Here is a 24,682-nt window from a genome sequence, read left to right as displayed (position 1 = left end):
ATGGTGCTGCAACCTTAGTGTCCATGGGGAGGACATTCCATAACTGAGGGCCAACACAGGAGAAGGCCTTCTGCTTGTAGTCACCAACTGAACCTCCCTGGCAGCAATTGGACGCAGACCCCAGAGCTTAATTGTAGTGGTTCGATAGATAGGGAGAGGCATTTCTTCTTCACGGATGGTGCAATTTCAGCAACACTTTATCTACACACAAATATACAGCTCTCTACAAGCAATACTGGATAATCCAATGCAGTGGCTCAGAAAAAAATAACTATCCTGACGCTTCATCAAGCATATCATAGTGTGGTCACTGAGGCTGCTGTGGGTTTCTCTCTCTCAGTTGCACAAATCTCTGTAGTCTCTCTTGCTGCCCACACTTCTTGATCTGTCTCCAGTGGAGCCTTATAATGTCTGACCCTAATCTCAAATTAAAGCATGGGGATCAAAGGAAACTACATACCACTGAGAGATTATTAAACAACAAAATATGAAGATACAAGATATGAAGAGAACCCGTGCACCTCACCCATAAGAATGTTACTGAATATTTCTTCTCTTCTGATTTGATTTTTTTTAAGTAAGTGTGTGATTTTCTATCAAACATGAATGGAAATTGTCAGGGGGAAATGGAAGACATTGTTGGCACAGCACTACTTTTGTATGTGAACAATGTTCATTGTGCCATCTGCACAAATGTCTGCATTGCAAGACCCACCAATTCTATAGTGGCAGATGAACTACCAGAGTTGAAAATAAGCCCTCTATTTTTAGCGTTAGGACTGCCAAATTTGGAAGGAAGACATAGAACAGCTGTTAAGCACTTGAATGGTGGGAATGGATGACTATTTCATTCCAGATGGGGTTTGATAAGAATTTGCCAAAATCTGCCAATTTCTTATAAACAGGATGAAAAGTTCTTGGATTTTTAAAAAATTGAATATGGCAGAAACCAAAGCTGACAAGCATCCAGACCCAGGGCTTTGAGTGATTATATTCAGAAAAGTCTGAGTATAAATTATCCTGTGTTGCATGATGTTAGTGCTGAAATAGGGTTGGCATCTCTTTTATTGTTTTTGTTGATGATGATGTTGTTAGCTTGTTTTTATTGGCAAGGTCCTCATTTTTAACAGCCATATAATGGCAGGTTTTTGTTGTTGTTAAGTGCCATCAAGTTGTCACCGATGTAAAGTAACCCATGCATGTAAGTCCTCCAAAATGCCCTATCCATTTAAGGCTGTGGCTTCCTTTATGGCTTCAATCCATCTCATAGGCTATCTTCCTCCTTCTGCTTTCCCTAACGTGGAGGTTTTCTCCAAGGAGTTTTGCCTTCTTGTGCTGGGACCAAAGAATGATCCCTTTCATGCTGGGAATAAATGCACTTACTGAAATTGGCTGGTAGAGATGAGTGGAAATATTTGAATTCATTGTTGATTTAACAAAATTTGCCTGTTTTCCATATCGGGAGTGGAGAAAATTTGAATTTTAACAGAAAGAAAAATAGAAAAAAGAAAATGGGAAAGAACAGAACTGATAGATTTGCCTTCCTCTCCTACTAATTGCTCATTAAGTATGGCTGATGGGCTTCTGACTTGTCAGTTCAGAGTTTGTGAAGGCCTAATCTAGAAGCAGGAGATATATAGATATAGATATATATGACTATGGCATGCACAATTACATTCATTCAATTTCAGCTGATTGAGAGGGCATTACAAATTGAAAATGGACTTTTCCCCTTGTTGTAGGTTTCGTCCTTCACCACCTGATTAAAAAAAAAGTTTTCACAGTAGCATTGGCGAAAGCCTTTTGAGACAGTGTTCTGATAGCAGAATACTGTCAGAAGAAATCTATGTTGACAGCAGTTAATTAGTCAAGATGATAGCCTATGGAAATGACATTAAAATGTCAAAATACATCTGTAAAGATAGTGTGATGATGTCAAGATGATAGCCAAAAATTATGGGATACATTCAGGGAATGTGATAAAATTATGCAAATAAATAATTGCAATAACACTCAATACAATTTTTATAAGCTTGGGGCACTAAAATCACCCCAAATCTATACCATTTTTAAAAATAAAGCATGATCTAACTTGTCATCCTCATCAAAACACCTTTGTCCTGGATCAGGCTATTTTCTTACGGAGCCTCATTTGCTAATGGAGCAGCCTGGTATTTTGGGATCCAAGGCACCAGTTGCCAGAAAGAAGAAAAGGATGCCAGTTTCCTACCCTGCTTACTCATGCCATGCATTTAATGTTTAATGCATTCTTAGTTTTGCAGCAGTCATGCATTGTTCCTTTGGGAAGCCAGGGTGGAAGTCTGTGTGCATGTCTGCATGACTGCAGTGAAAGTTCGACATGGCCACCATACTCAGCAATTGCCTCTGCTGGAATACTTGCGCGGTGATAAATCAAAGACAAACCAGGTTGTCTTTTTGACCACTATTTGGAGCCATTTGGAGGGAGGAACAGTGCTGGATGGGCTGAGTTGGTGTGTGCCCCATGATGCTGGGGAGTGGCACATGGCACCTTTCCCACTACTATCATTGTGGGATGGCACTCAAGAAGGACAGAGGAAAGGGGGTTGGTGAAGGATACTTGAAGGCTGTCTCAGTCTACTCTCTGAATCAGTTGTTCTGCTTGTCATTGTCATTGTCATAGCCATTGTCATCATCACCATGTTATGCTGCTTCTCAAAAAATGTGCACAAAGCACCTCACAACGTAACACATGATTACTGTAGATTCATCATAATCATCACCACCACCACCAACACATTCCATTCCTATCTTGCCTTTCTTCCTATTGCAAGGAGCCCATGGAAGCTTATAAGATATACTTCCTCTCCATTTTATCCTCTCAACAACAATCCTGTGAGGTACATTAGACTGAGAGTGTGTGACTGTCCCAAAGTAACCCAGCAAGCATTCATGGCTGAGTGGAGAGCAGAACCTGTATCCCCTGGGTCCCATTCAACACTGTAACCATAAGCCACAAGGGTTCACATTACTTAGCCTCTCTCCATCAAACTTTCCTTCTATAGCACTGGTCTTCAGGTCGCATGCTTTATTAGACCCCAAGGTATTAGCGTGAGGCAGGTGAAAAAGATCAGTCCCTGGATATTAGACCCTTTTCACCAAAAAATCCTTCTATTACTTATGATAGTGATGGGTCAGCTGAGTCTGGTGGCTAAATTGTAATCCCAGCATGTTGATCACTCAAGGCACTTTAGCCTTCAACACATCCTCAGCCTCCCGATGTGTTGAACTACAATCACCCATTACTGGGCCTGCTAGCTGGGAAGGTTTGCAGCTGTGGTAGAACAGCATGTGGGAGGACTCCAGGTAGATGAAGGCAGGCCTAAAATGAGCCTAGCACATCATGTACTCAACAGGGAATTGCTCCTAATCCCAGTTTTGTAATAAATGCATCTCTATGATGCACATGTTTTCAGTCATATTAGTCAGAAACACCTTACTTTGCTTGCATATTAATAAAATAATAATATATTCAAGAATAGCTTTGGGATGAAACTCAGTGGAATCTGTCCTTCTAATATTTATGGATTTTTCCCTCATGCTTGACTCAGTCTTAGAAAGTGAGACAAGCTGAGTTTGTAAGTGCTTGTGGAATAGAAGTTGTACAATTGGCAACCTTCTTCCACATCAAGCGCAGCAGCACAAGCAAAGGCAGGATGCTGCCTGCACAGCACACAAGGCTTGATTCCTGGTGAGTGCCATGCCAAAGACTGAGGGCTTCAACAAAGTGGACCAAAGTCCAGGAAGCCAAGCCCAGAGGATCCAATGCATTCCCAGCCCCAAACATATTCTTCATATAGCTCTACTCAAGGATGCAATATGTGAGATAGTCATCACACAGACCTGCCCACTTCTAACAAATCATTTCTTTTTTCCTGTCACATGTATTAAGAAGAAACAAAATACTGCTTGGATTAATGGATAAGAAGCAAGAATTGGACCTTTCCATGTTTCTTGCTGGTCCTTCCATTCCCTTAATGGCACCAGAAAGCATGGCTAAATGCCTTGCTGGACTACATATGCAGGTCTCTGTTCCCCTTCCCTTTTCTGCACAAGTGCCTGCGTGTGCTATATCCTGGCTTTCTTTTTTTGGACTGTTTTGCTCTGCTTCCTTCTGCAAGCAGGAAACTTAACTACAGTTGCTTGCTGGCCCAGTTCTGGCTAGATGCTTTCAGTATCTGGAACTGGGTTCAGCTTTAAAATGAGTGATACCTGTGCTGAAATAAAATGATAGGAGTTGACCTTTAGAACAGGTACCTTCTGGGCACAAAACATTGACCGGGACGTTTAACAAGAAGCATCTGCCATTTGCCTTGAATTCCTCTGTTGACACATAAAGGTACCGCTGAATCCACTATCCTCTGTCCTGAAATCTCTTCAAGGCAAAGATAGTGGATTATTTGAAAGGAGAAAAACGGTGTGCTTTTCAACTCTGAAATACTTCTGAGAAGAGCTTCCTTCATTACAAATTGATGGTGTCCTTAATAGCACTTAGCAACTTAGACCATATCAAATCGGGATCAGTATCAATTGGGCTCAATATACCATTATGCTCAATGGAGTAGCACTTGAGTCACATTATGGCCACTTCTGCATTGTAATTATCTACAGCCATTCCGACCCTGTCCTGATTTAATTTAAATTATCTTTATGGCTAAGAACATGGTAACTTGCAATCAGCAGGAGCCACCTTGGCACTTACAGGTAGAGCAAGCAGATGCAAATTACGAAAAGAGGATTTGTGCCTTCACTGGTTGAGCAGAAGTAGGGATTTGGCAGATGGAACTTGTCATGCAAGGGTGAAAAATCAATACATGTTGCAATTCTCTTCTCTGGGCAATAATCAAGGGATAGTAGTTTTTTCTTCCTTTGATTTGGTCACCCAAACTGAAGTCTGTCTATGAATAAACAAGACTGAGGGAACAATTCTATGCAAGTTTAAACAGTTTTTCAGGGAGCAGTTCTACAGTTTACTAAATCTAGGGTTGCATGGGAAGAAGGATATGTGCAAAATTCTCATACTGACAAGATTGTCATTGGACCTGAACCACAGTTGTGTTCTATTGTGTTGCATGTCATACAGAATTGCATATGATACCCTTTCAAAGGCTATTGTACCTCGTGTCAGGCTATTTCTTATTGTTTCTCAACCCTTTCAAAAGCACAGGCCAGACTATTGGATATGTTAAAAAATACGCCCTTAATTCATTCTGAATCATTGCTGAACAATTGATGTAATTGTGCAATGCTCTGTTCTTCAAATCATCACTTCTTTTAAAAAGCAGAACTGTGGATCTGTTTGTAACCTATTGCTTGCTGAGACCAATTAGCAGCTTCAAATATGCAGTTGCCATTTTGCAAATGAAAGAGAAAAGAACTATAGCTATTCACAGCATTCCTAATTTTAGGTCACTTCAGTACTTGCATATGCAGATTAGGAAACTATCAGAAGAGGTCTCTGGGAATGATGTGATATCTTTCTCCAGATGAATATTTCAAAGTTCTTTGGCATTAGTCTGGTCATGAAAATTCTGCATTATCACTCTTGATAGCTCAAGAATTGTGCGAATCTTTTTAAATGGGAACGACAAATTAAAATAGTCAATGTCTGGGCTCAGACAGTATAGTGGCCCATACACAAGGACTGAATGTGGATTGTCATTGAAATACGGATTGTAGTTGAAATGTGGGCTATTGTGTTCTTTGAACCCAGTTGTGGTAACAAACCAAGAAAGGCCCATGGAAGGGACCCATGGTTTGTAACTGAGTAGTGAACTGCAGCTTGTTCAACATGCCTTCATATCTCAGCTAAGTTCAGAAACTCTAAGAATCCATGGTTTCATAATCCACTCACAACCTACCCATGCCTGTGGATTATATGGCATTGTCTGAACCCAGTAGCTGCAGACTGGCTTCCAAGAAATATAAAATTCAAATACCTGTTCTAGAACACTGCATCATTCTTAGAAAGATGATGTGATACAGACTCTACTCTTATGCAAGTTAAATAATTTCTACTGAATTCAATTAATTATTTAACTTACATCTAAGTATGTAAAAACTGCTTCCTTAGGCTACAACCCTCTATGAAGTTGGATTGTACATAGTGGATCTTATTTCTGAATAGACATGCATAGGAGCACAATGCTAAGATGTGCCTGTTTAGGGAATATTATGTGTTTTAGAACTTCTGCCTAGACATTTATGGGTTTGTACCTTTAGTCATTTAATATTGCTGCTTTCCCCCACTGCCTTCTTCTCTGTCTTTAACAGATGCCAAACATTCTGTCATGTATTAAGAGGGCACAGGAATATAATCTACCAGTGCACAATGCACACTGAATATAATACACCACTTTGCTGATATTTCTTACTATATGTGAGTATACACTTGTGTCTAGTAAAAGCTGCCAGTGGGTAACAGCAGCTCAAATAGAAAACTCAGTAATGGTGCTATTTTTATTAAAGATTTTTTTCCTTATACCTCTACTCTTTGGCCATGTTGCACTGCACTACAAACTGTTGATACTTTTTGGCTTAATATAACTGCCATGAATACAAGCAGACCGTTAGAGCAATAGCCAGGCTAAGTGCACATTGTAAGTAAAATAAATAAATGCATCCATACATTTTAGCATGTTCTTTCTCCTTCTTTCCAGAATGTACTAGATCCTTACTTTACACCAGAGATGGGGAAACGGCGCTGCACACGCCCTTCTTCTCTGGAGGCGGATACACTTTTTTGCCCTCAGATACTGATTGAAACGACAAGAGGGAATGGGGCCTTCCCTAGAACTATCTGCCTTCAGAGAAAAGTTGAATCTTAATAAGGTTCAAAAGATCCCCAAATGATTGATATGTACAGATTCTCTGTGCATCTCCTGAATTTTTTAAGGTTTGAAATGGCAGCATGTTATCCACAATGTTGTATTTTAAAACATGGTTTCCAAGATGACCATGCTTCTACCTGTCAGTTGAAATGTGCCCCTTGGTACGCTAAACTGCCTTTTCAATCTTCTCTCCCACATTATGTAATCAATATTACAAACCTGAAATAGAGGCAATTCTTTACAGCCGGTAAGCCCAAGGTGCTTGAAGATCTGCCTCGTTACTTACTTGTTCAATTTATAAGGTCATCAGCATGCCCTTATTTACAGATCTAGATCTTACATTCCATAAATCTGTTGAGTATTTGATTAATTTCTTATTAGGGAATAGCTCCCATTATATTTTCAAATTGTGGCCTGCTTGCTTATAGAATGACAATTTTAAAGAAGAAGCTCAGTAGTGATGATAAACAGGAGGTTTTAGCTGAATAATTCAACTTGCTGGAATGTTGGTCTAGTGTATATAAGTGCAATGTATTTCCTTTTATTTGTTATTCTTTTCTGAAGGCTTTGGTTACACAAGAATATACCTGACTTAGTTCTCTTCTGCACATCAATCTTCTCATTGCTCCTTCAAATGTGCAGTCCTTTAAAAAAAGGGAAGAGGTGGCGGGGACAGCAGAGGAGGAATCTGCTCAAGAGCCAAGCCTGCATTTGGTATGCAGAGTGGTATGCACTTTAACACTAAGAAAAATCCCTTTGGCAATATTCAGTGGATCAGTTTGACCGAGCCTTGACACAGAATGGCCATTAAACTCCACCTAAGGGCAAATTCAAGCAGTATTTGAAAATGCTTGTTTAGACAAAATGCCAAGTCGATGTTGAGCAATACTTCACAAAGTTAATAACCCTAACAATATTCTCTTAAGTAGTATTCTGTACTAGTGAATATATTGAGCTTCAGCAGTAACAGATCTCCTTTTCAGACCAGTGAACATGGAGTGTTTTGTTATATTTATCCATAAAATTCCATTGGTTAAATTCTTGCCAATATTAGTTGAGGACCTCACTGACAACTAAGCATCTGTGCACAAGTTGTTGTTGTTGTTAGTCTCGAAGTCGTGTCCGACCCATCACAACCTCATGGACAACAATCCTCCAGGCCTTCCTGTCCTCCACCATCCCCCGGAGTCCACTCAAGCTCACACCAACTGCTTCAGTGACTCCGTCTAGCCACCTCATACTCTGCCGCCCCCCTTCTTCTTTTGCCATCTATTGTTCCCAGCATTAGGCTCTTCTCCAGGGGTCCTTCCTTCTCATTAGTGGCCAAAGTATTTGAGTTTCATCTTCAGGATCTGGCCTTCTAAAGAGCAGTCAGGGTTGATCTCCTCTAGGACTGACCGGTTTGATCGCCTTGCAGTCCAAGGGACTCGCAGGAGTCTCCTCCAGCACCACAATTCAAAGGCCTCAATCCTTTGGCACTCAGCCTTCCTTATGGTCCAGCTTTCACAGCCATACATTGCAACTGGGAAAACCATAGCCTTGAATATACACACTTTTGTTGGCAGGGTGATGTCTCTGCTTTTTAGTGTGCTGTCTAGATTTGCCATAGCTTTCCTCCCAAGAAGCAAGTGTCTTTTAATTTCTTGCCTGCAGTCCCCATCTGCGGTGATCTTGGAGCCCAGGAAAATAAAATCTGTCACTACCTCCATTTCTTCCCCATCTATTTGCCAGGAAGTGAGAGGACCGGATGCCATGACCTTAGTTTTCTTAATGTTGAGTTTCAAGCCAACTTTTGCACTCTCCTCCTTCACCCACATCAAGAGTCTCTTTAGTTGCTCTTCACTTTCTGCCATTGGAGTGGTATCATCTGCATGTCTGAGGTTGTTGATATTTCTCCCAGCAATCTTAATTCCAACTGGTGAGTCATCTAGCCCCACCTTTCTCATGATGTGCTCTGCATATAAGTTAAATAGGCAGGGTGACAATATACAGCCTTGCTGAACTCCTTCCTCCATTTTGAGCCAATCAATGGTTCCGTGTCCAGAGGAACAAGTTAGCCTCCATTTATTTTCTTTTTGTAGCACTCAGTAGCCAAAGATCTATAGGCGTATTACTTTAAGAGCCATTGCACAGAGCACATTGCAGCAAGACTCAGTTGAGTTTATAGCTAGAGGCTGCAGATAAGGTCAACTATCTAATGAACGTACCTGCAATATATGTTCTGAAATGCATAAGGTTCATTCAGATGCCAGTCACATACTAGGACAAAAGTGGAGAATCTCAGGTCCAGGGGCCAAATTCAGATTTCTTGGGGGCCTCAGTCCAGTGCCCTTGTGCTTCCCAGGAGGCTGTGCTCTTTTTCTCTTGGTTGCATTCACTTTCCCCCAACCAATGATTTTATGGCATTTTCCCAATGATAGTGCTGCAGGATTTTTCCACCCCTGCACTAGCAGAATGGAAACCATCAGTAGCACAGATTCCAACATCTTTCCCCCCACCTACTCAAAATCTGTTCCTCATTAGTGGACCCTCCAGACCAGATCTGGGGAACACACAAAGCGGTTGCTGGAGGGAGCACAGGATAAAGAACTCATTTTACTCAAGCAGATAGATATCCAATCCATATTAATTTGGTAACACTTTAATGTGTCCCTTTTAGAGAAAAATCCTAAGCATAACTTCTCAAGAGTAGCTGATTTCAATGAAATTTTTTCCTAGGTAAGTAGGTATAGAATGACCACCTTAAATTATTTTGGGCTGTACCTCTAGCTTCCCTCTAAAGAACCATGAGTGGAAGAGATAATGTGCTAAGGTTATGCATGTTTAGACAGAAAAAAGGCTTACAACACGCAGCACTCTCCAGATGGCATGGAAATCACAATACAGTGTGACAAACCATAAAAGAAATATGTAAAAGTGTATAATGAACTTCAGAGTATGAAAGACATTGTTAAGGATTACACAGGGTGAAGAACCTTTTTCAAGCTGAGGGCCAAATTCAATTTCAGATAAGCTTTTGAGAGCCATATTTCAATGGTGGATTGTCCAGAAGCAAAAGGAACAATCCCACAATTTTTAAAACCCACCATGTTAAAGCATTTCAACCTATATAAATGGAGGCTGGGAGATGCACAATTGCTAGTAAAATACCAGACCATCTATTTTTGGAGGGAAAGGACATGACCTTCTAGGAGACTTCTGGAGGGCTGAACTAGGACTCCGGGAGGGTCCAATTTAGCACTATGACTATTATTACTACTTTCAGATTGTAGTATAGTAATTTTATACAAAGGTCTGAAGGGTAAACAGGACTAGCTATTAGGGAGAAAGAGGGAGTTGCCATGGACAGAAAACACTGGGAGGAAGTAGGAAGGTGAAAGAGGAGAAAATCGTGTACCACATAGGCTTCTCTATGCCCCTTAAGCTAGCCTGGTGCCTTCAGGATGCTGTTCTATCAGTCAGTGCTGAAGAAAGACGTTTAGTCTTTTGTACATAGAATGGGAATGGTCATCATTGTGTTCTTTGCTTCACACAGAAAACATGTCTTCAGATTGGCCTGTGTGCAAAGCGTGAACAAAGCCATTCTTTGCCATCAGAAATAGCTCTCGAATGAGTGGAAAAGGATTTCTTCTAGAGGAAGGGTGTCCTTGGATCCAAGCCATAGTGTATGAAATTGCTTTAAAATTGATTAAACTGTGGTTAACTGTATAAACTATAAATACCATGATACAAACCACCAGTGAAACACACTAGTCAGATGAGAATGAGAAGCAGTCAAGTAAACATTTAAAAGTCATTGACAGAAAAAGAAACTTTTGGAGACAAGCAAAGAAAGATAGAAATGTGGTTATTTGAGATAACTAGACTTTAACTCAAAGGCAACATTATTAGATTTTTTCCACTCTCTTATATCCAAAATATATCAATGATTGATCTGCTGACAGTAGCAAAATTGAGTATTGCCTAAAATTGGGGGAAAAAACGTGAAATGTATGTTAAAGACTACCGATTGGATCAATAAAATATCATGAATAACAAAATTATTAAAATCTAGGAAGACTGTTAGACCGTGAAGTGGTAGCCAACAGAGCGCAAAACTTTGGAATGAACAGAGCTCATATATTAAATACTGAGATGTTTGAAATTATAATGTGTGAATTAATATTGCATCTGCTTTTTAATGTTCCTTAATTATTTTGTCATGATTGTTGGAGTAACATCACATTGTGCCATGCATCTATGTTCTTCTAGAATAGGTGAGTGTATATTAAAATCTCTTAAGATAGAGAACTTCTTCCATCTCAGCCCACTGCTCTTCCCTCATTATCTGTAAAGCAGACAACAGCTGAAGAACCTGTCAAACGGAGGGCTTCTGGCAACTTTTCAAACAGAGGATTGTCCTATGTAAAGTAGAACATAAGGCAAACATACATTGCACTACTATCATGGGCTCTCTGCCACCATAGTTAGCTAGTATGGCTTCTCCTGAATGATCTTGGGAATTGTAGTTTGCTGATGGTATCAGGTTCTTTTAATTACTCTTAGGCTTATTCTTTTTTCACAGAACCACAATGTTCAGGTTTTATAATGCAATCCTATGCATGTCTACTCAGTTGTAAATTCCTTTGTGTTCAATAGGAATTATTTCCAGGTAAGAGTCAACAGGACTGAGGTCTTAGGGGTGCAATTCTATGCATGCTTAAGTACACAAAGTTCCACAACTCACAGCTTTCCCTACCTAGTATTGCTTTCTGGGCATGCTGGGAGTTGTAGGATTTCCCCCCCCCCCCTGTCTAATCCTGCATAGGATTGCTCCCTGCTCTGTATGCAGTATATATCTATTCATATCTTTTGCTTCTTTAATATCATCATGTCTAAATCAATAGACTAATTTATGGAATGCGCTCCCCAGAGAGGTCTGCCTGGCGCTGTCGTTATTTGTTTTTCGGCGCCAGGCGAAAACCTTTTTATTTAAGCGGGATTTTAATTGTTTAATTTAATATTATTGGATTTTATCTGGCCAGGGCGACTTATTTTATATTGTTATTTTTTGCATTTTAACTTAATGTTTGTACTTTACAAACATTTTAATTTAATGTTATAATTTAATGTTGTATTTTTTAACTTAATGTTGTAAGCCGCCCCGAGGCTTCGGCACATGGGGAAGCATAAAAATGCTTTAATAAATAAATAATAAATAATAAATAGGACAATAAGTTGAATTTAAAGTTGAAGTCTGGTAGGCTGATGTAACAGTCCTGTACCAATGGTATCATTGATATAGTAAATTTCCGAAGAACTTTTAAAGAAAAAGGAACACTGATCAGGAAGGTGAAGGGTTATTCATTTTTTATGGAACATAGATAAGTAAAAGGCTTTAATATCCTGTATAAATTATTAAGAAATTAAATTTTTCAGCGCAAGAACAATAACCTGAGAGTCAGCTACAGATCACACAGTTAATCAACAGAATGCTGGTGAAAAGCATGAAAGGCAAAACAACACTTGGGCTTTTCTTGAGCTGGGCACCATATTTATCACCCAGGAAATCATTGATGAGTCAAGCCCTGATTTGCATATGACTTTTTGATGCTCCTTCTGGAGCCAGACTCAGTTTGCCTTTCTGTGAAATAGAGTTCCCAACATAATTGAGTTCCCAACATAATTGATGTGGTTCAATATAAACTGTCCCACCATGAGTTGTCCCACCACCATCGTGGTTCAACATAAATTGTCCCACCATAAATTGTCCCACCATTTCTTGCCAGCAAGAAAGTCATTTATTTTGGTTATGAATTCTGACATCAGAAAATAGTATCACTGCTTTGGGCTGAGCAGACATGAAGTAGATGGGAAGGGAGTCTGCTGAGCAGGGCTCTGGTCAGAAGAGAAAATGCCCATTAGCTGGGTTGGGCAGCCCAGCTCTCCACTGTTCCTTATTGCAGCCCAAATTCTCTTCGACCTGACCCCGCACCCACTTGTAGAGGCTACGGAAGGCCCAACGTGTCAAAATGAGCTTGTTTGAAAATGTTTCTTTTGTTCAGTAGACACAATGGAAGTCTCCGTGCCACCTGCCAAGAACCCAGTGGAGTGCTGTTGAATGAGCGGAGCTGTGTGTCTTGTTCCTGATATGTGCCATCAATTTAGTCTCTGACTAATGGTGACCCTACCAATTAGCCTTCTCCAAAATGTCCTATCCATGACATCCCTGCTTGGCGGCAGCTTCCTTTATGGAGTCAAGCCATCTTCTATTTGGTTTTCCTTTTCTTCTTCTGCCTTCCTTTTCCCATAGCATGATTGTCTCCTCCAGTGAGTCTTGCCTTCTCATGACGTTCCCAAAGTATGACAGTGTCAGTTTTGCCATTTTTGCTTTTAGGGGAAGCTCTGGCTTGATTTGGTCCAGGACCCATTCATTCAACTTTCTGTTAGCCCATGCTATTTGCAAAACTTTCCTCTAGCGCGATGTTTCAAATGCATCAATTTTCTTCTTGTCAGCCTTCTTCACTGTCCAGCTTTCACACCCATATCCCCAGGAGTCATTAATGAGCCCCAAACTGTCCAAAGTTTCCACCCCTGTCCTACAGAATTGGAAGCAGGTTCAAAAGGATTCGTGGAGCCCAAACAAAGGAAACAGCAGATGGACCATGGGAGACAATTACTCATTAGGGATAAACTTGAGTCTAGCTCGTAGTGGACAAGAATTTCATCTGAGTTTGTTTTTGCTCAGAATTAAGCAAACTTCACACATTTTCCACCATATTTTGGACAGATTTAAAAAAAAAAAAACAATTAAGGGGAAACCAGAATTGGCAGATTTATGGTCTCGCCCCACCCATATGCATTTCTGATGGGTTTTCAACTTGAAGGTCCATAGATTGTGAAGGGGAAGAAGATGCTTATGTATTCCTTTGCCAGAGCAATGTGGTCCCAGTGTGCCCTGGGATGACACCTACTTACAGAAGAGTGCAGAAAATTAGCACGCGTAGCCCCACTCAGCACACTGTAACCGTGCTTTAGTTTGCCTTTGGGAAAGACATTTTAGCTCTTTAGAATGCCAGCGGCCCCTGAGCAGTGACCAAAACCAGGCCCGGCTGAGATGTCAAAGCAGTGTTGATGCGCTGTTTCTCTCCCAACCTCACTGCAACCTAATTTAAGAAAGGGTTGGATAAATTGATGCCAGCAGGACTGGCTGGGTGGTGCCCATGAATTTTTCCCCACGCTTTCTCTTCTCCTCCAAGTCATCCATACTGTGCAGTTTGGGTGTGTGCACAATGCACACATGTGCAAAACCAAAACTTAATTTTAAAAAATGAGGGGGCACAGAAAGGGCAGATGGGCCATATAAGGACCAGACTACATTTGAAAATATTCCTTTGGATGTTGCATTTCAAATTAGACTATAAAGGAAGCAGTACGAGAAAGAGAGTGGGGGGCAGGGTGGTTCATGATGGAATGTTTTTGCACAGGACATTTTCCTCTACTGTCTTTATTATAAGTGTATGCCTCTAATTTAAAGCAGATTAAGGAAATGAGACTTTTGAGCATTTGAAAAAGCTTCTTAATCAAATTAAGTAAAGTCTGAAAGAAGAAGAGCTCTGTCAGTTTTTATAACAAAGTGTGTCATTACAAGAGACATGCAGTATAGCATATTGCATATTATTTCACAAATAACAATGACCTGGACCGAGCCTTAGTAATTCTTATGGCAGACTCATTGAAATCAATGAGACTCGTGGTAGTCATAACCAAGACAAGTCCCATTGATTTCAGTGGGTGTGGTCTAAGTATGAATGATGAAACAGGCTGCCATATGTCAGGCACGTCATGAGGTGGCAAGACTGGAGAAGAAAATGATGATAGTGGAAGTGAAAGACAGAAGAAGAAGAAAACCAAATACAAGGTGGATCATTTCCATGAAAGAAGTCAGTACCCTGAGTTTATGAGAGCTGAGCAGGGCTGTCAAGGACAGGACAATTTGGAAAGCATGAATTCATAGAGTTGACTTAAGTTGGAGATGACTTGGGACACATAACAGCAGCAACAATTCTAGGTATGACTAAGTCTGCATTCAATCCAATGGTTATATACTTTTCTGTACCATCTGTTTTCCTTAAGCAGTGATCACTGCCTGGGCCCAATACACCTTCATTGCCACTGCCCTAATCATTTATGTATTCATTCTGCAATAGCTCAGCCCACAGTGGATTAAAATAAAAGGCTTTTGTTTAAAAAATATTTTACTTTTAAAATAATACTTGCCCTAAAATACATCGAGAACATGAATCTCATGGAACTGCACCTTGAGAAATGGTAAGGAATGCAACATATGGTGCTGTTTTATTAATCAGCATGAATTAATAGGCTTAAACTCTCGGGACTAGTTCCCCACTTCAAGACTTCATTTCTAGAGACCTTGGGCATGGAAGTGGAGCCTTTAGAGTAGAAAGCACAGTAACTTTAGCAACTCATTCAAAAACACACCAAAAAGACAGCCCTTCTCATAAAGCAAAACAGGAACAATATAGGGAAAACTATTTTCCAGGCATGGGTGAAAGAAATTTGAAATTCTAATTAGGGAAACTTGAAGTGTACAATTCTGCTTTTGCTTTAGTTGGTCAGTGAAAAAAGACAAAAATCTTGTGTGCCTTCATAGTGTATCTATGAAGATCTACCATATTTCAGCCACTGCCTTCATAAATAAAGTGAGAAGACTTCTCTATGCGCAAAAAAGAAAATTGTGTGGATGGAGTGACAAGGGCTGACAAAGGCTTAAGTAAACATGAGGTATTGTACTTTCTTGATTTCAGATCTGTTGAATATACAGCAACCCTCATGACAAAAAAGGGGAAAATCACTTAACTAGAAGAATACAACTAATATTTCTGTTCTGAAAATGTGACCAGCTTCTGCGCACAGCATGAAAATGTTTAAAGCAATTTTCATTGACCATGACAACAGGGATCACCCCAAGATTGTTATGTCGTTGGTGGAGATGACATCTGCTTAAGACATTTCTGTTTGAGAAAGGAATGACTAGAGTCTGTGTTGGGTTTCTAGTTCCTTTCAATCCTGGCCATAGAACTGTTATGACATTTATTTTCACATATGAGCAACTAGTGTGAAAAAGATGATCCATTCTGTTCAGAGGTATAATTCCTCTCCACAGTTGAGAAGAATAACAATTGTGTTTGGTTGGATAACTTGCTATTATGTACACATTACACACAATTGGGAAAATCCCACTTAAAAAATAAGCAACCAAGCCAAAGGAAACCATAAAAAGTGAATATGAAAGAAACTAAAACTGGCATATTTGTCCATTCAAGCAGGCAATTTTCAGTGCCTTGCTTTAAAAGTTTGTGTTTGTGCAATCAGTGACATTTGTGGTGTTGGATTAGGGTTGCCATCTCTTTTTCTGCCTAGCTCCTCTGGTTTATCAGACTGTAAGAGCCAAGAAGATCTTGATCCTGATCACATTGAGAAAAGTAATGCCATTGGAACATGATTCTACAATGACTTAGAGTTCTGACTAGTTTGGGGCAGTGGGGTGGGGGTGGGGAGTAAACCACAGCGTGGAATGGAAAAAGCATCATTAAAAAAAAAAATCAGGAGAAATTACAACTGACAGAGTCAGTAGTCTCTATGTTAGATAGAACTATTCTCCATCTCCACTTCATTTATTACTGTATCTACAGCTGCTACACTATAAGGCCAATTCATAAGATGTTGCTGTTTGAGCCAGTTTGTAAAGCTTGGGGAAAGAAGCACAACAGTATATCTTTGGTTACCTAGATTAAGTAAAGACTAGAATCAAGGTGTCTCAGTCAGGTCCAATTTCTAACCCAGTAGACATCACAGTTTTCAGCTGGCTTGAGTGGAAATAAGTAGGGTTGGATATATATCAAAGAAACAGGCTATTTTTTGTTCAAGATGGAGCACCTTCCAAGCCCAGCTTTGAGAGGTTAACCTCAGCCAATCTTCCAGGACATAATATTTCCTAACTGGATTATTTCTGCCTAGATTGATTGTACTATTGGGGAGTGGGGAGGGAAATCTCTTTGGTAGATAGGCTGCAAAATATGTTGGTAGCTTGACTGACATGTGATGTTTTTATATTAAACTGCAATGTTCATATGGATAACAAAAAGAAGGGGTCAAGGTCCACAAAAGCTTATGGCAGAATAACATTGCTATTCTTTAAGGTGCCACTGTTCAAACTGTGGAGCATAATGCATGTCTTTCCTTTTTCTGGACTGAGGGTGTTTGAGTACAGTGCACACCTGGGATATTTGTCCCTTTAATGATTGTATTAAAGCAGGATTTCAACAAGTGCCCTTTGTAGCAGCACTGCATAACTTGTTGTGGCTGCATGCATCTGCAATAATTTTTCCTTCTCTAGAATTAACAGAGGTATCAGAGTCTTGACCTAAATGATATCCGGGCACTCTATCTGCTGTGACCTCAGTCAAACACCAGGAAATCACATGAAATGCACTTACACATTTAGGTGTTCCACATGGTTGACATTTCCTGCTGAAGGGACATGTGCCAGGTAATTTGTACACAGCACAGTCTGCCAGCAATGCCTCTATCGAGGCCATTGAGTTTTGGCAAGCTAGTGCTGCCTGTCATTGTCATATACAGAAAGAAGAATTTGACTAAGCAAATCTGGGTTCAGACCATGAACGAGCTCATTTTTTGTGATCATTCCCCCCATTTTGTGCTATGCCCCCTCTGCAAAGGTCTTTCTTCCTCAGAGGAAGAGCTTGGAATCCCAACTATATTAGCCACTGTCATCAGGCCAGGAGGTAGTGGAGAATCATTGGGATGGCAGTCGGTGATGAGTGGGGTCCCCCAGGACTCTCTCCTGGAACTGATCCTGTTCAATCTTTTCATCAATGACATGGAAGAAGGGGTGACAAGTCTGCTGATCAGATTTGCAGATGATACTAAAATGGAGGCACTGGCCACAACTGAGGAGCAAAACTCAGGATCCCAAAGGATATGTACAGACTATGGAAGTGGGCAGGAGACAACAGGATGGCGTTCAGTGTGGATAAGTGGAAGGTCTTGCACTTGGGGCATAGGAATAGGTTTCATAAGTACAGGTTAGATGACAAGTGGCTGGAGAGCAGCACTTGTGAAAGGGACCTCTGGGTACTGGTTGACTGCAGGCTAAACATGAGTCAGCAGTGTGATGTGGCAGTCAAGAGGGCAAACGCCACCCTTGGTTGCATAGCCAGAAGTGTGGCTTCGAGAGAGGTATTATTGCCACTCTATCCAACTCTGGTGTGCCTACAGTTGGAGTATTGTGTTCACTTCTGGGACTCTCATTACAAGATGGATATAGCAAGGTTGGAATCAGTGCAGAAAAGGGTTTGCAGGGAAAGCCATATGAGGAGAGACTGAGGGAACTGGGTCTTTTCAGCTTTGAGAAGAGGAGACCCAGAGGGACCTGTTAGCAACATACGGGTATGTGAGGGGCTGTCATGCAGAGGTGGGCTGTGACCTCTTTTCCCCTGCAGTGCAGGGCAGGATAAGGAGGAAAGCTCATGGAACCATGATTCAAGGTGGATGCCAGGAAGTACTTCCTGACGGTGTACAGGGCATGAAATTGACTTTCACAGGAGGTGGTTGAGGCCCCATTGGTGAGGGTGTTCAAGGATAGGCTGGACATCACATGGTAGGCATGCCATGAGAGGAGCCAGCTGGAGTTAGGGGTCAGACCGGATGGCCCCGGAAGCCCCTTCTGACCCAGTCTGTTTCTCTGTTTCTGAGCCTTTGAGGGAGAGGCCTGCAGGTCATCCCTGTCAGGAGAGTGCCTCAGAGGCAAAGGCTAAGCCATCCCCTTCCCTCTAGGAGCATTGCTGCCAAAAGTGCAAGGCCAGCACCATTTCTGTTAGCTCCTTATAAAGAATACCTTCTCAGGAGAAAGCAATACCTCATGAGCAAGGCCCTGCCAGAATGCTGTAATGCGCTATAGCTGAGCCCTTGGGGGAACTCCACAGGCTCTGGCAATGAAAGCCTTCAGTGCCTGCCTAGCCAGCGTTGGGGCAATGTTGTGCTTTTGGCTTAAGTGTTTTCTGCCTTGCTTCCCTGTGATTGATGCTCCTAATCCTTGGACTCCTATCCAGCTCTTCTTCTGGACTGTGTAACTTATCTGACTGCTTAACTCTGCTTAGATCTTTGCCTGCTATCTTGACTACTCCTATTAGCCTGATCCCAGCTGATCTGAAGTATTGGTGCTTGAGGATTTAGTCTGTTGCATTACCCCATCCTCTGAATAGTGCCTTTCCTGAGAATCTGCTTCAGCTGGAGCAGGATGGGCACCCATTGCATCCCACAGCCACCATCCTTATCCCTGTCTTCCCACTGAGCCACACACCTTCCCCAGGCCAAGAAAATTGGGAGGCAACAGCAGAGACTACCCTTTCCTGCTGAAGAGCAGTCAGAGACTTGTCAAAATCTGTGCCAGCAACCAAGAAGGACATTCCCATTTCTGAGCAACCCTTTCTTCTGCTTATGACATCCATGCCAAAAATCCCTTTAAAAACAGTATCTATGCACACCTATTTCACGTGAGTGGTCCTTGAGTGTTACCCTTCCAACTATCTGAATTACATGAGAGGCTCTATATCACTATAGCTGTAACTTATTGGTGAAGAGATCATAGCTCATAAGTTCATAACTTTTAGTTGATAACATGGCATGCAAAAGTTCCCCGGTGCGATCTCTGGCATCTCCAGGGGGAGCTCAGACAGAACCTTGCCTGGAGCCTTGGAAAACTGCTGCCAATCAATGTCAACTGTACTGGGCCCAGTCTTGCCTCCTGTATTCTTAAGTATCCGTGTAGAGATGATGGGCAGACAATGGTGGAAGGAAGGTCAGCAAGCACAGGCCCACTCTGTACAGCAAGGCTCCAAGAAGGGCTATGGCTTGCCCATACCTAAGCTTTAGTGGAGAAACCACTAAAGATGATCATTAACGTTTAACCTGAAAATAAAGTCCGAATCAGTCCTCACTGAAAATGTGCATGTGCACACACTCACACTCACTCACTCGCACGCCCGCCCGCACTTTGTTCTATTATCCAGCCAGACAATGTTAAGATCTGTGTTGTATTATTAAATAAAAATGCATCAGATTTGTCTGATGCTGATTGCCACAGTCATAAGCAAGTTTAGCCTGAAGGGTCTTGGATGAAAGTACATTGCCTTTCACTTTATATATGTCTCTCCTGTCACATTCTTATGTAAACTTAGACTAAGCTGGAGAGGACAAAAGCACTTTCAATTAAAGTTTTAAGCCATTTAAGTAATCTGAAAGCAACTGCTACATACCATACAGCGCATGGTACCTTTAAACTCCCCTTTCTTCCAAGCTCCTTAAAGATTATTCATTAAGCCACAGCACATCTATTGTGGATTATGCTACTTCTCCACAAAGGGAATTTACGCACACACTCACATTGGACCAAGTTTAGGTTGCCTTCAGGAAAGGAATACAATGGCCTCATGTGATGCATTTGAAAATCTGTCAAAGAAATTATACAATATTTAATAGCATAAAATGCATTTTTAATGCTTCTTATTCAAGCGAACAGCATCTTTTGGTGCATGTGGAATTTTAAATGTTTAATGTTTAAGGAAAAATCTATAGCTAAGAACTTTCCCCAATGATACCAACTTATTTTTTAAATAAATATCAAGTACATGTGGAGGTGAATGCACTCCTTGGTGGCTATTATGAATTATAAATGTCCTGATGAAATCACTGTGGAATTTGAATATTATTGAGGCCACTGAGATGAAAATAGAGAGGAAGATTATTTGTGCACTTTAAAAATCCTTAAGATTAATTAAATATTATTAATGACAAAAATAATCTGTTAAAATGGCAAGACAAAAGCAATCTGGAGACACAGGAAGAATTTCTTAACATGAATAGAAATGCTCAGCATATTTCAACATATGCATTTCCTTCAATGGCAGCTCAGGAATGTAATATGATAATTAAAATGTGAGATTTTAAATGAAAACAGTTTACAATGTTGAGCCATGAACAGGGATAAGCAAACTTCAGGTGTGGGGATAGAAGGACCTCTCCAGACCCCCTGCTTTCTGCTCCATGAGGTGTAAAGGATTGGCAACATATCAGGCTTTTAATTCTCCCTTCCTCCCTCCCTCTGATATTGAAAAAATCTCTCTTCGACTTTTTGCCTGAGCAATGTTCACCGGGATCATGTCTGAATATCCAAAACTGTTTATCTTCAACCTGTGAAATGGAGAAGGTGACTGACCTCCTATGCAACATGAGACCAGACGTGCAGGTAAAAGAGCATGCAAAAGCCAAGGGTTCCCCTCAGCCACACGCACCGATATCCAGATCTCTGCTGAACCCAAGGAAGCCATCGGTGGGGTCAGTGGTACTGATCACTATTCCATTACACCTTTTGATCTTTGAACATTGCCCAGGTCTCAGCGAAACAACAACACTCCCAAAGAACGGGGAGAATTGTTAGCAGAAGCCCCCTCCTCCCAAAAAAAGATAAGGGCAGACTGAGTTCAGAAAGTGGTAAGTTTGGAAAAGTTTACTGAATCAGAAGAACATAATCCCAAGGCTAAATAGCCAAAAATATAAAACAGCAGAGCAGATCAGGCCAGGATTCTAACAGATTGAAACCACTGTCACTACTAAACATACTGGACCTCCTAGTCCCTTAATACCAGAAGCAAACAAACTAGGCAAACCTGAAACTTACTTGGCTCCACATGATTGCCAGATGACATCTCTCCTCCCCCCCCCATTTCTTTTTTTGGGGTGTGGGTGAGGCTCTCTGATGAATGCAGGCCTGTTAATTAACTCTGCATGATAAGCAATTTTTGATGTTCAGCCTACAAACTGATTTAAATCTCTAAGAACAAACTAACCCTCTACTTGCACTCTTTTGAGAGTGGCAAGGTCTGCCAGCATTGTTCCAACAAGAGTATGGCCCAGACTGATTGCACTTTCACTGCTCTCACCTCAGAGATTTCCAAAATTTATGTTCCTCACTGGGCTGAAGTCTGCAGGACAGGAGGGGTGAAGAGGCAACCTTTGGCTCCCCATCCTCTGTCTTGGGCACTTCTTGGCTGCCTTGGCTTTTTGGGCTATCTAGCAAAGGCACTTGGAAATGGGAGAGAAGGAGGCTAAAGGAGGTTCAGGTACCTTGCCTCTTGACCTCCGATCTCTTTCCTCCCTGCCTTCTGGAAAGCCCTCTTTCCTCCTCTTCTTTAGTCCATTCCTGACTGCATGCCAGCTGCAAGGAGTCAGACTTCTGACCCCCTCACTTCTAAGGACAGAGCACTATCTCCAAACACAGAAGGTCTTCCAGGCATTCCTATGTCCCTGGGATGCTTTTCCAGGGACCATAGGATATCTCTCTTAGTACAGGAGTTAGAGTGCTATTGTGAGGACTGTTTCTACATATGGATGTAAACCAATGATACATTGTCACTAGACTGAAAAATCCTATGGCTGTCTAAACTATAGGATGCTCATAGGATGCTGCTCAGAAAGGCTCATTCGGATGATCCTCCAAAGGACCTATCCTAGAATCTCTTCTATGTACTGACACATCTTAGACTGTGTGCGTGTGCGTGTGTGTGTGTGTGTGTGTGTGTGTGTGTGTATGAGTGTGTGTGTGAGAGAGAGAGAGACTGAGAGTGAGACTGAGAGGTGAAGAGGTTTGTGTGTATCCTCCTTTACAGACAGAAATCCTCTATTTGAAAGTCTGCCATCATATTCCCTGTTACTCAATTGAATAGCAAAGAGGAGAATAGAGGAGAGAGAACAAGAGCTTTGGCATCATCCATCAACAAAACCAGGTAGCAGATATACAGGACAGCTTGCTACTGTCTTCTCCATTTTATGATGCATTATGTTTCTATTTTAGACCTCCTTTCTAAACTTGCATCAACATATATAAACGAGCTCGTACAAATGTTATGTCTATCCAGGTAGATGACCCTGGCTTAAAGTCCTTCCTCCTCATTTGCAAAGTGAGCTGGGTGTCCTTGGACCACTCAACAGCTTTCAGTGTAACCTACCCCACAGGGCTGTTGTGAAGATAAATGAGAGAAGGGAGAGCCTTGTGTGCCACCCCATGTATGCTTGGGGAAAGGCAAGTTAAAAATACAATAAAGACAAATAAGAAATAGCAGCCTTGGTTGCTAGAATGTCAGGTTGAATTATATTCTAGAAGGACAGCATGACATTAACTGATATTCATGAAAATTGCCAGTGACTCCTGAGTTATGGATGGGTCAGACAAGAATGTGGATTAAATTTAGGAAGTATATACATGTTCTGTGACTTATTCTATCCATTTAGAAGGAATTTGTTCTGTGTAAGAGACCCTGTGATTCTTTCTGCATGGTTTTAAAATAAACTGACATATAGCAGAATTTATCAGTCTAATTGCAAACCTTTTAGGAATCTGGTAACCTGAGATTTTGGTCAGATTTTCATCCCAAATATGTAAATATGTAACAATGAATTAGATCAATACTCTGTCCAGCCCAGTGACTGTCTATTGTATCAGGCATGGGTCTCTTTCGCAGTTTTAGGTCACAGTCCTGCTCCAGCCTTTCCTGGCTGAGCAATGCTTACTTGGAGAGTCAACACTTGGGACAATTAACCATCATAATAGGTACATTAAACTCTACTCATATGGAAGTCTTGATGCAAGTCAGCACTGCATGCTTCCTTTGTAAATATTTTATTTTGCATGAAATGTCCTCTGCTCTGAATTGCCACCTGTTCCTCAAAGGTCACTTAGGTCTGCATAGATTTTCATTGTCCTTTGAGAACCAGCCAGGGAGACAGTGAGATGACAATGGAGTTAAACAAGAGTTAAAGGAGCAGAAGAAGATTGTGGAGGAGCAGAATGCATTCTTTTCATCTCTCTTTACTGCAGAAGATACAGAAGAGATACTTGTGCCTGAACTGATGCTTTCAAGATGGAACTGTGGCAAAAAGTTATGATGTAATATGAAATTTTCAACCATGTTGGCATACTGAATGCTAATATATCACTAAATAGTATTTATTATAGAGTCCTTACAGAACTTAGATATGACATTGCTGATCTTCTAACAAAAATTTGTAATACTGAGACTAAAATCAGTCTCAGCAACAGAGTCTTGCACAATGACCGATGCATCACCAGGAGAGAGGGGATTGCAATGCTGGCCAGTAGAATACAGAGCAGTTAGTTTAATCTCTGTTCCAGGTAAATTGGTTGAAAGCATTATTAAGTTATTTCACATATAGAAGAGCAAACCCCTCTGCAAAGAATCAGCATGGCTTCCGTATAAGTATTCATGCCTCAATAACCTTTTCTGAGTTTTTTGAGAGTGTCAATAGACATGTTGCAGGGATGCTTCAGTAGACATTGCTTACTTAGACTTTCACATGGCATTTGATAAAGTCTGCTGCTGCTGCTGCTGCTATTATTATTATTATTATTATTATTATTATTATTATTATTATTATTATTATTGGTAGCCACACTGATATATAGAATCATACAGTGCAAAGAGACCACAAGACCATCGGTTCCAACTTCCCTCAAGTCTCCCATCCAGATTCTACCAGGGCTGACACTGCATAGTTTTCAAGATTAGGAAGAATCAGGCACTTCAGGCTTCTAAGCAAATTTAGCAGGCATGAAATAAGAGAAAAGATTCTTTAATGGATTAGTCATTTCTAAAGAACAGGGCACAGAAAGTAGGAATAAATTCTCCCAAAGGAGGGGGTGTAAACAATGGGGT

This window comes from Varanus komodoensis, unplaced genomic scaffold (genome assembly GCF_004798865.1).
Source record: "Varanus komodoensis strain SLA01 unplaced genomic scaffold, ASM479886v1 scaffold31, whole genome shotgun sequence".
In the NCBI taxonomy this organism is placed as follows: domain Eukaryota; kingdom Metazoa; phylum Chordata; class Lepidosauria; order Squamata; family Varanidae; genus Varanus; species Varanus komodoensis.
This window is presented reverse-complemented; position numbering follows the sequence as displayed.